Genomic DNA, 14,489 nt, shown 5'->3' on the forward strand with positions numbered 1-14,489 from the left:
TGATGGAGGAGTCACTTTGCATTCTGAATTTAATCCAAACTGCCCCTAATTACCAGTAAAGGATCCGTCAGCAGAAAGAAGTCTCCTAACGTGTCTTGCTCAGAATTTAGTCAGGGCAGGGCCCGAGCCAACCTGTTTGTTAGGCAAGAGAATTATTTCTGAAAGGATCTCCAGGAAAAGGCATACCCACTTCTCTTGTGCTAATATGAACTGCATTTCATCTTCAAATTCTCTGCAGGGAGAGAGAGCCATGCTTTGTTCCCCACCTGGGATGGTTGAGAGGCCTGGAATATGAGTGGCTATGGTTCCCAAGATAAGAAAGAAATTGTCAGCCTCCACTGTGAGAATTATGAACAGGATCAGAGAGGGAAGAGAAAAAAGCAATATCAGATTGATTTTAAAACCAATTTAAAGGTTAAATCTTGCCAGAAAAAAGAAATTACAATCTCAAGGTTGAGTAGAAAATTAGTATCTCCCAATCCTGAAAGTGTCTAAAAATTGATCTTTTAAGAATTTCATATTTTACTGGGAGTTCCTTGGTGGCCAACGGGTTAGGATTCTAGGCTTTCACTGCCAGGGATTGGGTTCAATCCCAGGTTGGGGAACTGAGATCCCACAAGCTGTGCAGCAAGCAAAAAAAAATTATGTAAAATTTCACCTATTACTGGTCAAATGGCAAAGAAGCCAGGACATGTGACAATTCAGTAGTATTTACTATTAATACATAGATATAAATGTTTTATTGTCAGCCATCTAGAAGAAATGCCTTGTAACAGGCAAAGAAAACCCTATGGGGTTTTGAGATACCCTTCCTTCCTTAGCAACCATCATATTAAACACTGTTACCACAACTTGTTGATCTAATTAGTGATAGAAAAGGTGGGGCAAGCCATAAAAAATAGCTAAGAATTAATGATGTCTGTCAATAGCCATCTTCTTCAGCACTCTTTGATAACCCCAGGACTGGGCTGGCCTGTTCTTGTGTGGGGGGTATTTGTCCAGTGGAGCCCAGGGTAAAGCTGGGCCCTTTCAATGCAAGATCATTCAGGTCAGCTATGCAGTCCTTGTTGAGGTCATCAGCAGCTTCAGCAGAGTGAGAAAGAGATTTTAGAAAGGATATATTATTTGATAAAAAAAAGTATTGATATCATCACTATAAGAAATAGAATATTTTAAACTTCCCAACATTTATTTTATAGTTTAATTTTATTTTGAAATATACATGTAGGGCACAGTTCACCTTTTAGGTAAATCTTCTTGGCCTTTCTTGCCCAGCCCATTGCCCAGTGAGACTAGATCCATTACAGCTGATTTTATAGGCCCCTCTTGATAAACTGTACAAGGATTTTTTTTTTTTTTTTCCCATTCCATGGTGCTTAATAGAAAGGGCCTGGAAAAGGCAAGAGAGTAAGAGATCAAACACAATTCCTGGGACTTATGTTTGGCAAGAGTAAAAAAAAAAAAACAAAAAAAAAACCCTCAACAACAAATGGGTAAAACCTATCCAACTAGTTCATCCTGTTTCCACAGAGTAATCAGGGCAAAAGTGAGACTGTAACAGTTTAGAGAAGACACTTCAGGCTTCTCTTTGGAATCACCACTCTTGGGCTTCTGTTATTTATTTTCCTGGTCTCTCTGCACCCTCCCGCTTAGGTGCATGTGTGATCCTTTCTGTGGCACTCCTTCCCGTGGTCTGGGTTACATTAGATAATACCATCAATTTCTTTGATAGAGTCCAGAGCTGAACCACTGTGGAAAATAATGAGCTTATTATGAATATGCAACAGTATCCTTTTTTTTTTTAAATTGGGGTATAGTTGCTTTGTAATGTTGTATTGGTTTCTACTGTACAATGAAGTAAATCAGCCACAGGGAATATATCCCCTCCCTCTTGGACCTCACCCCCTCACCCCCATCCCACCGCCCCAGGTAATCACAGAGCAGAGCTGAGCTCCCTGTGTGATACAGCAGGTTCCCACTAGCTATCTGTTTTACACATGATAGTGTATATATATATATATATGTATGTCAATCCCAATCTCCCAGTTCATCCCACCCTCCCTTACCCCTGTGTCCTTGCATCTGCTATCTACATCTGCATCTCTATTCCTGCCCTGCAAATAGGTTCATCTGTAACATTTTTCTACTTCCACATCTATGTGTTCATGTACCATATTTGCTTTTCTATTTCTGACTTACTTCACTCTGTATGACAGATTCTAGGTCCATCCATGTCTCTGGAAATGACCCAGTTTTGATCCTTTTTATGGCTGTATCTATGTACCACATCTTCATTCACTCATCTGTCAATGGACGTTTTAACTCTCTTAGATTTGATTTATTAATTCTTTCTGTATGCAGTGTTCATGGGTTGATGGGGCCAAGTAGTCACGGGCTCATCAGAGCTCCCTCTGTCTCTGGGAGTTAAAAATCTGCAAACAGCATCCAGATTCTTATACGGTGCCCCATTCTAGGCTCCACAAAGGCAGGAGCAGGTTTTACTTCCTGGGCCCAGTGCTGTAGCTGTTAGGAGTCAATTCTCTTTAGGACTGAGATTGTCAAATAGTTTCAGGACTCTTGGGTTTGTTTGACTTCCTTCCTAGGACCTTTGGAATTTTGGTATAGAACTGTCCTTTTCTATATTTTTCAGACCAACAGAAGACTTTGCCAAGGAAACAGAGAAGAAAAGGATAGAAAATATATTGATTTACAAAAATAGATGGATCTTTAGTAGAACAAAAGGACAAACTACAGGCTGGGAGAAAATACTTGCAAAAGACATTTCTGATAAAGGACTAGTATCTAAAATATAGAAAGAACTTTCAAAACTCAGCAATAAGGAAACAAACAACCAACTGAAAAGAGGGTAAAAGATTAGAGCAGACACTTCCCCAGAGAAGATGTACAGATAGTAAATGAGTATATGAAAATATCCTTAGGGAGTTGCATATTAAAATAAGATACCCGAAGGCAATGGCACCCTACTCCAGTACTATTGCCTGGAAAACCCCATGGACGGAGGAGCCTGGTAGGCTGCAGTCCATGGGGTCGATATTAGTCGGACACGACTGAGCGACCTCACTTTCACTTTTCACTCTCATGCGTTGGAGAAGGAAATGGCAACCCACTCCAGTGTTCTTGCCTGGAGAATCCCAGGGGCGGGGGAGCCTGGTGGGCTGCTGTCTATGGGGTCGCACAGAATTGGACACGACTGAAGTGACTTAGCAGCAGCAGCACACATAAAAGAATGATTAAAATCCAAAACAGTGACAATAACAAAAGCTGGCAAGGATGTGTAGGATCTCTTAAGTCATTGCTGGTGGGAATGCAAAATGGTAAAGCCACTCTGGAAGATAGCTTGACAGTTTCTTCCAAAACCAAACATACTCCTACCACATAATCCAGCAAATTATGCTCCTTGATGTTTACCCAAAGGAGTTAAAAAATTCTGTTCACAAAAAAACATGCCCACAGATGTTTGGCAGCTTTATTCATAATTGCCAAAATTCAGAAGCAACAAGATGTTTTTCTGTAGGTGAATACATAAACTATGAGACATCCACAATAGAGTATCGTTCAGTGCTGAAAGAAATGAGCTAACAAGCTGTGAAAAGACATGGAGGAACCTTAAATGCATATTGCCAGGTGAAAGAAGCCAATCGGAAATGCATACATACTGTATGACTCCAACTATGTAACATTTTGGAACAGGCAAAATTATAGAGATAATAAAAAGATTAGTGGTTGGCAGGGGTTGCGGTGAGGAAGTGATGACTAGCTTAGGGAATTTCTAGGGCAGTGAAAGTACTGTGTGATGTTGAAACACTGGGTACATGACATTATACATTTGTTCAAACCCATAGGATATACAACGCAAAGAGTGAATCCTAATGTAGACTGTGGGCTTTAGTGAATAACATCAGTATTGGTTCATCAACTCTAACCAATGTGCACTTAATGCAAGATGTTAATGATAGGAGAATTGGGATGGGGGAAGGAGGATATGGGAGCCCTGGACTTCCTGCTCAATTTTTCTATAAACCTGAACCTTTTAAGAAAAAGGTCTACTAACTAAAAGAAAACAAAAAGACGGATCTGAGAAAGTGTGGGAAGAATCGTGCCATTAGAGGGTCAAGGGAAGCGTGGCGAACACTGATCTGAGTTTTTCTGAGCCACTGCAAAGGCAGGTCTCTGAGGTGGTGTTTTCACCACCAAGAGTCTAGCCGGTGAATTTAAGTTGCTGGTCAGCCGAACAGCACTGCACTGTTTGCCATCTCAGAACAGCTAATGAAATCACCGACTCCCATCTCAGCGAGCTAGCAGGAGAAGAAAGGGACTTTTCAACTGAGTTTAAAGGTAAGGAATAGAAACGTCCAGAGACTTTTGTAGCCTGTAGCATTTGAAAAGCTCTTCAAATAAATCATCTCAAGCACTGGAGTTGGAGGCACCTTGAAATAGGATAATTATGAGCTTTGATGTGGTGGTTTGTGCCATTCACAGTATTTACTCCATTTGAGAGTGGGTGTGTGTGTCTGTGTGTGTGTGTGAGAGAGAGAGAGCTCGTGCGAGCACCTGCCTGAGAGTCAGGGAGACCAAAAGGAAGGAAGGGAGAAAAAATCTTCATCTTCTCTAATTTCTTGTACTGGTGGACTCTAACCTGATCAGGTTATTTCTTTTACACTAACTTCGAGCAGCTACCCACCTGTCTTAGTCAACACGTCGCTGTACTTGTATTCCTTGAAGCTACATCCTGCTTCTTCTTTTTCCTACCTTGCCCCCCTCCCCCCTCCCTTTTTCTAAAGAAAGCATTGTTAATATGTTAAGATCTTTCCGGTGTTGTCACATGGCTGTTATTTTGTTTATCACATTTTCTTCCCTCCCTCTTAAAGTCCCATCTAGCCTCCTTGGGAGAGGTGGTGTCTACTTCAGCCCCTTGCCTTCTGGTTTGCAGACAGCTCCAGCAGTTTGATTAGCCTCAGTCTGAGATGACCCAGATATCTTAAGGGAGTAGAAACAATAGAATTATCCCTCTTCACAGTGTTAGTGTTGTACTTAACACTTAGAAGGCAAATGCTACTTTCTGAGGAATAAACATGAGCGTTGCCTTAAGGAGAAACAAAGGCCAGAGGAAGATCTGGTTCTTGCCCCAGACAAATGTATGACCTTGGGAAAATGCCAACCTGTCTAAGCCTCAAAGCCTTCATATGCAGACTAGAGATATTCTTCCTGCTGAAAGGCAGAGGACCAGACCTTTGTTTTCCCAAAGCCTTGTCAGATTTAAGGTTCTGTATTAAAACTTTAGCCTTTTCCTTCTCCAAGGGATCTTCTCAACCCAGGGAAAGTAGTCTTTCCCTTCTCCAGGGGGCTCTTCCCAACCCAGGGATTGAACCCAGGTCTCCTGCATTGCAGGTGGATTCTTTACTAGCTGAGCCACAAGGGAAGCCTATATTAGAACCCAAGAAACGCTATTCACCCAAATGGATAGATCTTAACTGTCTGGAATGTGAGTTGGGTCATATTTCCCTTGACTAGCCCACAGCACATAGCATGCTATTAGTAATCTTAATAGCTACCCTTTACTGAACAATTTATGAGCCACTTGCCTGCCTGCCTGGGGACTCAAACTTGTGGAGCAGTGGCTATTATGGAAAGAGAGGGAAGGGAGTGGGCCATGGCACAGAGCCACCCACCCACCCAGAGCCTCCAGCTTCTGAGAGCAGGCAGCCCCCTGGGTTAGCAGGCTCTGCCCAGGAGCTGGAGGAGAGTGGGAGGTAGAGCCTTGAAGATCTTTATCTCTCCTCTTGCTACTGTCCTGAGTCTGACGCAACGCATACATAGCTTCAAGGTAGAGGCAGCCGTGACCTGGAAAATTGTGTCATCGGAAAAAAAATTACGTATTCACAGCATTTCCTCTAATGTACCTGTGAAGCTGGCCTGCTGGGCTGTTTAGGTTATGGGTAGAGAGAAGTATCTGAAAATTATCCACGTTAAGAACGAAAAATGCGAGTGAGAATGACAGGCCTTGGTGAGAGGGTTGTCCAATGAGGATTTGAGAATGTTTCTGATGCAGTCTTTCCCTCTTCCCAGGCTGCACAGCCCCTGCCATCAGGAAGTTTAAAACTACTCTTTGAATTGTTTTCCATTCAGGGAATTCCCAGGCTGTCCAGTGCTTAAGACTCTGCTGCGGAGAGTATGGGTTCGATCCTAGTCAGAGAACTAAGATTTCACACGCTGCGCAGCGCAGCCAAAACAAACAAAAACAGAGGTGTTTTACACTCAGATTTCTTCTCCCCCACCTGGTGCTAAGATGAGCCTAGGGTGGCTTGGGTTTAGGTTAGATTGGCAGGGGAAGCTTTTCTCTGCAAACGGAATCAATCAGTTCTTCAGACAACCCGCGGGTTTCCAAAGATCTTGCTGAGGGAAAGGATTGTGCATAGGGATGGGCAAAGAGTTAATGGCAACAAAGACTTGATGAAGGTTTGAAATGCAGGTCCAGCAGTTCTCCATAATAAAGACATGGCATACGGGAATGGCTACCCTCTCCTGTATTCTGGCCTGGAGAATTCCACCAACTGTATAGTCCATGGGGTTACAAAAAGCTGGACACAACTGAGCAACCTTCACTTCATATCTCTCATGGCTAAGAGTTTATAAAGCTCTTTCCAGCCCATTGTCTCACCTTTATTCCACACTAACCTATGAAGCCCAGCATAGTAAACTAGCATGATCCCTCGTTAGCTAAGAGGAAACTGAAGCTCAGTGACCTGCCCAGTTCCTGCAGCTCGGGCCAGGGCCTAGGCGAGAATCCAGCTATGTGACTCAATTTGTCTTCATTCTAGGCTGCTTGCCACCAGGAGCATCCCCTTATTCTACCTCCCTGCCCCGTCCCCATCCATCCTAGCCTTGAATATGAAATTTATCAGGATCAGGTGCAACAGAAAATGCATCACTGCTAGAAAGCCCAAGAGCCTTTTTGCATTTTGCACATATTTTATTGAGAGAAGTACAGCTTTTGATTATCTATGGGACCTGAACTCAGTAGCTTCCAGGAGATCTGACTTACCGATACATGAGAAAATCTGGGAAATAAGCCATGAGATAAATAGCTCACCCTCCTCTCTCTGCCATGGCTTATGATCCGGCTGTCATGGGAAGGTAAGGGGAGGTGAGGTATTAGTCAGCTGACTACGTAGAAGATTAATTTCTTCCTAACTTTATAAAACAAAATCCTTCATAACTCTCAAAGCATATTTGGAACTCCCCAAGCACGTTCAAGGGAACTACTCCGCTCTGGCCTGTTTAGTATTTCTATCAGCAACTGGAAGAGTCATGTAAAAGGAATGTTCACAGATTATTCAACTGACAAGGGGGCGGGGAGGGATGGCTGATACACCACGTAGTGACAGACAGGTGCGCATCCATGCCAGGAGGGCTGGCCTCACACCTCACACGATGTATCCGTGTCCCTGTGGACAGCTCATCTGACACCTGCAGCTCACAGGTCCTGGGCCTGTTCTTTCCAAGGAGTTTTGTCTTTTTCAATATCATGACCACATTCTGGACCTTGCTGTTACTCTGGCTGCTCCCCCAGTACCCCTTTAGCACCACACTCTCAAAATTCTGTCTTCCATGATTCTAGCTCTTACTCCCACCTCTCACACTACACCTCTTATGAGCTCATCTTTTCCCAGTTTCTAATCACTTCCTCCCTTGTCATCTGCATTAGTGAATGCCACCACTTCTTACCCAGGCTCCAAGACAGAAACTGGATCTAACTGAGCCTACCTGCCATTCTAGGTCTTCTTGTCTATTAAGGCCTCCTGTGCACATTAAAAAAAATTAAAATATTAACATCAATACAATTTGTATACATTTTCTCCTGTTAATCTGGTCTTTTGTCAGTTTAATTTGCAGGTCCCAGTCCCTGAACATAGAGGCTAGAGGAAAGTCTTTCCTTCCCTACAATGTGAAATTTGGGTTTGTCAGGTTCTTTGTTCTCCATACCTACTGGTTACTGATTTCTGTGGATAAATCTCTCTCTATTGCACTCTCTCCATTCCCTTGACTATCCCATCATCCCTCTAAATATATTAATAATTGTTACACCACCCTACCCAAAACCACCAGGAGCATCTCTATTATACTTTCAGAATCCCTCTTGACCTGCTTTCTGCTTTTGTGATTCTCATGATCTCTCAGCCTTGATTGGATTGTGGCACTACACCTTCTAGCCAAGTGCTTGGTATGTCCTTGGCATCCTTCAAGGGAGGGGGATTAAATACCACTGGCCCTGCCTGAGTTTAGGCCCTCATCCCATCTTGCCTAGATTACAGTTACAACCAACATTCTCTGACCTGCCTGCCTGCCTCTGGTTTTGATCACCTCACTCTCCTGCCTCAAACACCAGGAGATACTGGAGGTGGGGATTTGACTGAGCCGCAGGGAGGCTGACTGAGTGAAGTTCGAATTAGAATGGAAGAAAAATGATGGAGCCATGAGTCTGGCCATGGGGAGAGGACATAGGTTAAAACTATGAGAATCAACAGGTTGTAGAGTCTAGCCTTGTGGGTGGTGGATCTGCCTGGCTTCTCAGGGCAGAGATGGGGTTGACTGGAAGGTATGATAATATTTGGAAATAGTAAGAATGTCTTTATTTTATAGTATTTCTTTTGTTTGGAGGAACTGTTTTAGAGAGGAATCAATGAGTGGATCGATAGCGTGGGTCTCTGATAAGTGACCCCTCTGCACCCTGTGCCTCCCTGGGGCTCAGGCTTCCTAGGAGGACCTGTGATGGGAAGGGCTTTGTGGTGTGTTAGCTAAACAGTGTCTTGGATGACCTCTCAGCCTTTCCCCATGACTGTCTCAGAGAAGTGTGGAGAAGGGGTGGGGAGAGTGACGGATGGAGAAAAGGATGTAGGGAAGGAGAAGGAGAGAGAGATCAAGCCCTGGGCTTTAGGAGCCCAGTGGGAGGAGAGGACCAGAAGGCCAGCTCAGCAGGTGCCCTGTGGACCCTTGACCTAGAAGCAGGAGAAGGTAACAGCCATCTCGGTGGAGGAATGCAAACACGATGGCCAGGTTCCAAGACCCCCTTCAGGTGTCCCTGGAGACCCCCTGAAGCCTAGACAGACACCCTCAGGGATGGGGCAGAGGAACCCAAACTGACTGAGACTGAGTTTCTGCACTCGGTAGAATGGGGGCTCCTAATGGAAAATTAAATAGAGATCTTTAAAAAAAAACAAGGACATTTAAGGACAGAGCTCTGTACCCACCTAAGGATTGACTGATTTGCTGGCAGCCAGCTCTTTGGGAGCAGAAGTGTGAGTTACGATCCTCGTGTGCCTGGCACCCAGTGCAGCACTGACGAAGGGAGGGGCTTGCTGTCTCTGACCACACATGAGAACTGCCCTTCGTGTCTAGACACATAAGGGCCCCCGGCTGCTCTGATCATATCTGAAGGACTGCGTCTCGCTCTGAAAACCTTGTTTCTGGAGGCTGAGAACATGGAGAGAATTCAGAAGAGGATGTTAGGATACTAAGGGGTTATGAAAGTTTCCAACCTGTGCCTGTGAATTGAGCTACAGAAATGTACATCCGTTGTCTTCTGACAACATTTTTCAATGACTCACCATTCCCTCAAACCTAAGATGTGCAAAACTAAGCCCAACACCTTATCCTGGGCCTGCCCCTCCTCCTGTCTCAGTAAACATTCTACCCTGCATCAGTGGAACAGGCAGAACCTTGCTCATCATCCTGGATGCCTCTCTTTCCCATAGCATCTTTGATTCAGTAGCAATCATGGCAACAACCATGGGTCATGTGCACTAAGCTCTTACAATGTGGCCGGCATTGTTTTAAGAGTGTCACACGTATGAGTCCATTTAATCCCTCGTGACAATGCTATGAGGCAGGCATTGTATCTGTCGCTTTCACGAATGAATGGACTAGGGTCAGGAGATTAAGTAATTCGAAGACACAGTGCTAGCAAGTGAAGGAGATGCAATTTGAATCTAGGCAGTACATCTCTACAGGTCCTGAGCTCTTCACCTCTGCATTCAACTGTGGTTGGTTTTTCCCTGTCTTTTCTGCTTTAGAGTATAAAGCAGGAAGTTTCCTTGCTTCTTGGTGAATCCTCAGAACCTAGTAAAGCTCCTGTCCCCAAATTGAGGCTTAATAAATACATGATGATCGAGTGAATGTTTGAAATAAGAGCATATAAAGAAGATTGAGGGATGGCCCAGTGTAATAAATTATATAGCAGGATAGGAAACTAGAGTTTATCCAGTCCTGGGGACATTTGGCCTGGAGAAAAGATTTAGGGAAGACATACTCACTGTCTTTTGATATTTGAAGAGCTGCCAGATGGTGGAAGGGAGACACATTCCCTGGTGCTCCCAAGCAGTGAACCTCAGCAGCATCTGAGAAAGGGGATGGGAGAGAATGTGTGTCACTGGAAAGAGCTGTACAGAAAACTACAAAAAAAATTAAGCTCAACATATCTTCTGTCTGCTGGGAACAAGTAGGTGACAGAGTGAAAAAGGCTTGGTTTGGCAAGGGGGAAAAACTGAGTCACAGGAAGCCTGATCTCAGCTGACAGTAGGAAAGGACTTCTATTAATACATCCTTTAGGTAGAGGGTCACCATACAGGGAGGCTGCACTTCCTTCACTTTTGGATAGAGTCTGACATTGAGTTGTGGTGTTGCAGCAAAGATCTCACGTCTCTTCAAGCTCTCAGAGGCCTGCCCATCTTCTCTGTTCACTCTGCTTCTCCCCTACCTTCAAAGTTCTCTCTCCAGAATCAGTTGGTCCCTAGAGAAATAGGCTTTTATCTCTGGGCCCCCAGATTTCCCAAGCTCAGACAACACAGCCACAGGTAAGGGATGCTGTGATCTCCTGCCCAGCTGTCCCTTCAGCACGGAGGCTCTCACTGCCCCCAAAGCCCCAGCTGCTGGAAGTAGAAGCTGATGGCTCACAGCTGAGTTCCTCTCTAGGATGTTACCCCCAGTGGAAGGAAATTGCCTGATCTGAGGTTTCACCCCTTCCTGGGTCAACCCAATGGCAAATGGACGCTGGGGGCACAAGGCCCTCTGCCTCCGCCGGAGATGTTTCCGCAGGTCTTTCCAACTCCAAAGCTTCCCAGGGGCTGAGGCCACCTTGGCGGCCGCATCACCGTTCCAGTCTCCCACCGCCCAGTCCTGCCTCCCGCTCTCTGTCCTCCCAACTGTATCTGTTTCCTAAGGTCACCCTGCCGTAAAATATATCACAAACTAGGCAGCTTTAAACAGCAGAAATGTGTTCTCTTACAGTTCTGGAGGTTAGACATCTGGAGTTAAGTTGTCAGCAGAGCCATGCTCCACCCTGAAGGCTTTAGGGGAGAATCTTGCCTGCTCCCAGCCTCCTGTGATGCTGGCATTCCTTGGCGTTCCTTGTAGAGGCATCATTCCAGTCTCTGCCTCCATCACATCGTGGTCGTCTCCTGCTGTCTGTGGACAACTTTTCTTTTTCTTATAAGGACACCAGTCATACTGAGTTAAGGGCCCATCCTAATCCAGTGAGATCTCACCTTCACTAATTATGTTTGCGAAGACTATTTCCAAATGAGGTCGTATAAGGACTCCTTCCTGCCTCAGCACCTTCCCATAACTGTGTCCTCTCCTGGGCATGTTCTTCTCCCTGCTTTTCCTATGACTGGATCCTTCTCTTCCTTCAGACTTAGCTGTCATCACCTCAGAGGGGTCTTCTTTGATGCTCAATCCAAAGGAGACTCCATCAATCATCTATCAAATTATCCTATTAAAAATGTCCTGACACAATTGACATCTGAATTTTTCCATATTTATTTGCCTATTTTCTGTCTCTCCTCAAGGTAGCAGGAATGTGGTTCATTTGCTTCGACATCACAGCCTCAGCCCCTGGCGTACTGCCTGGCACACAGCAGCACACAGGTGATGCTCCATAAACATTTGGAGGATAAATGCGCTTGCATTCAAAATCCGCAAGCTATTCACTAGATGATGGCCTTCCTCTTTTTCTTGGTGAGACTCAAAGCACTTACTGGTGTCAAAGAAGTGAGTCTTCTTCTCCGTTCTCGCCTTCTACAGGTCTGCTTTGGCCACCCTGAGGCTGATGTCCTCTGGCTAGGAGAGGAAGAACATCGTATTTTCAGAATTTTACCTGGTAAAAAAAAGAAATGTAGAGCATGAGGAACTGTTCAGGTACAGAATTGCTGTGGGTGTACCGACATACTCAGCATTTGCTTCAGGATTAATTAAAAATTAATTAGTAATTTTAACATCAACTAATTTCTTCCAACAAGGGCTGGAGTTAGCAGAATCACTAATAAATGGGCTTCCAGGTTCTTGTACAGGTTTATTTCTCTTCGTTGAACTGCTTTGGTTGCACACACTTCCAAGCACACAGAATGACTTTTGTTCAAGCTGAATAAAATAAGTTCTGAATTCTATGATTATCTGTGCTATACCCGGTCTGTTCAAAGATAAATACTAAATGAAGTAAAGACTCAACTTTCACTGCTTAATAAATGTTTAAGCAGTATAATATCAACAGTATAACATTTACTAAAAAGGTCAAATATTGACTAAAGCTAAAATAAATATGACTTGAATTAGCAGTGTCCCTGAGTAGGCAGTCACAAGAACTGAACAAAACAGGTGGTGATTATAGAAAGATTAAAGCGTACTTAAGAAGTTTAATAAACCTCCGAGTTGAGTTTGAAACCCATTAACTTTTTAAAATATCTTTTTTGAGGCCTAAGTTTCATTCCTGATTATCTTTACCAGAAGGAGGACTTCAGGAAAGCTTTAGTGAAAAAAAGATGTATTTCCTCTCAAAATCTTCTAACTCATAGCATTAGACACGGTAACTCTGTTAGTAGCTGCATGCTTATAAAACTAGAGGACTTTTGTTACACGCATTTCTGGGATCCATTAATAAAAATCTTGTTTCCATATTCAGAAAGAAATGTGATTTCTATTTAAAGAAATCACTCAACTGAACTAAAAGCTGGCTATAAATTGGAAGGTCAGTTTGACTGCTGCTGTCATCAAAGACGAAGGCTGGCTGAAGTTTCAGCATTTATTTTGTCTTGGGAGTTCATGAATTATGCCCACATTTGGCATAGTATTGCGAACACAATAAACATTCAAGAGCATGTGTTTACTGAATAAGTGTTTATTTGCACTCTCTGTTAATCTCTGATGTGGAATTATGCGATATTTTAAGACTTTCATTTTTACATGTCATTGTCTTCTGAATTCTCCTCCACCATCCCCTTCTCTTAAGTCATTCTCCCAACACCCATGACACTTGCCCTCCAAACCCTTGCTCATGCTGGGTCCTCCACCTAAAATCCTCTCCTCTCTGCTAGCCCTAACATCATCCATCTTTCAAGATGGCAGTTCAATCCCGAGATCACAATGTGCCCTCTTCTGCCCACTGGGACTTATACTATGTATCCTTGCTTTTCGTTTCTGTGCTCACCTCCTAAGTCCCGGGAAAATCCCAGGTGAATCGTGTATCATGAGTGTCGATTCAAGTCCCAAACACCCAGGGTTATCTATATAAACTGGCTGTGTGAGCTTGCTAGGCTGCAGTAACAAGAAACCACCACCAACTTGAGGGCGTGTAGGGGCTTAAACAACAGAAATACATCATCTCGCAGCTGGAGGCTGGGAGTCTGAGATGAAGGTGTCAGCGGGGCTGGAGCCTTCCGAGGGCTGTGAGGAAGAACCTGTCCCTGCACTCTAGCCTGCCATCGGTGGGGGGGGGGGGGGGGGGGGGGTGGTGTGTGGGCCATCTGCAGAGTTCCTTGGCTTATGGACGGGTCCCCCTGATCTCTGCCATTATCCTCACTTGGCATTCTCCCTGTGTTTGCATCTATGTCTGTGTCCAAATTTTCCCTTTTTTAAGGGGCTTGGTCATATTGCCCTAATATCTCACCCTAATAATCTCCCTGGTCCGGTTGGTACCAGGCCCTGTCTCATGCAGAGGCTGCTGGTTGGCAGGGCTGGGTCGCAGGGCAGCAGGCTGTGGAACCTTGGGAGGGGGCAGGGCTCATGTTGGCTCATTTGTGGGTGGAGCTGGGGTCCAGCAGACCTAGGGGTGGACCCCAGACAGCAGTCAGTGAAGCCAGGTCCTGGGCTTGTGTTGTCCTGCTGGTGGACAGATCTGGGTCCTGGGGTCTGGCTGCAGAGCCCAGGGATCCCAGAGCTGGTATTGGATTGCTGTTGGGTGAGACCTTTTCCTAACACAGCTGTCTGTGCAGTCCAGGGTGTCCTGAAGCTTGTGTTGGCCTGCTAGTGGGTGGTGCCAGGGCCCAGCCAGTCCAGGGCTGATGCTGGCCTGCTGGCAGGTGGGTTGCAATTATCCTGCCAGTGGTGTCTGTACCAGTTCCTGGGGGAGGCTGGTCTTGCCGCTACAGCAGGCCTGCTGGTGGGTGGGCCAGGGATTCTGGGACAGGTATCTGTTCCCT

General features: G+C 44.9%; 1 long non-coding RNA gene across 2 annotated transcripts; it reads right to left on the reverse strand.

Annotated features, from left to right (window-relative positions):
- Nucleotides 1-1,168: 1,168 nt before the first annotated feature.
- On the reverse strand, nucleotides 1,169-12,485 carry LOC121820166 (uncharacterized). 2 transcript variants are annotated; one of them, XR_009601617.1, is made up of 4 exons: nucleotides 12,054-12,485; nucleotides 10,332-10,415; nucleotides 9,270-9,492; nucleotides 1,169-1,749 (listed from the first exon to the last, which is right to left on the reverse strand). It is a non-coding gene; the product is annotated as an uncharacterized LOC121820166 (long non-coding RNA). The 2 variants fall into 2 exon arrangements; XR_006060605.2 differs by having other exon boundaries at nucleotides 1,169-9,492.
- Nucleotides 12,486-14,489: the final 2,004 nt, after the last annotated feature.

The sequence above is a fragment of the Ovis aries genome, chromosome 8 (genome assembly GCF_016772045.2).
Source record: "Ovis aries strain OAR_USU_Benz2616 breed Rambouillet chromosome 8, ARS-UI_Ramb_v3.0, whole genome shotgun sequence".
Classification (NCBI taxonomy): Eukaryota; Metazoa; Chordata; class Mammalia; order Artiodactyla; family Bovidae; genus Ovis; species Ovis aries.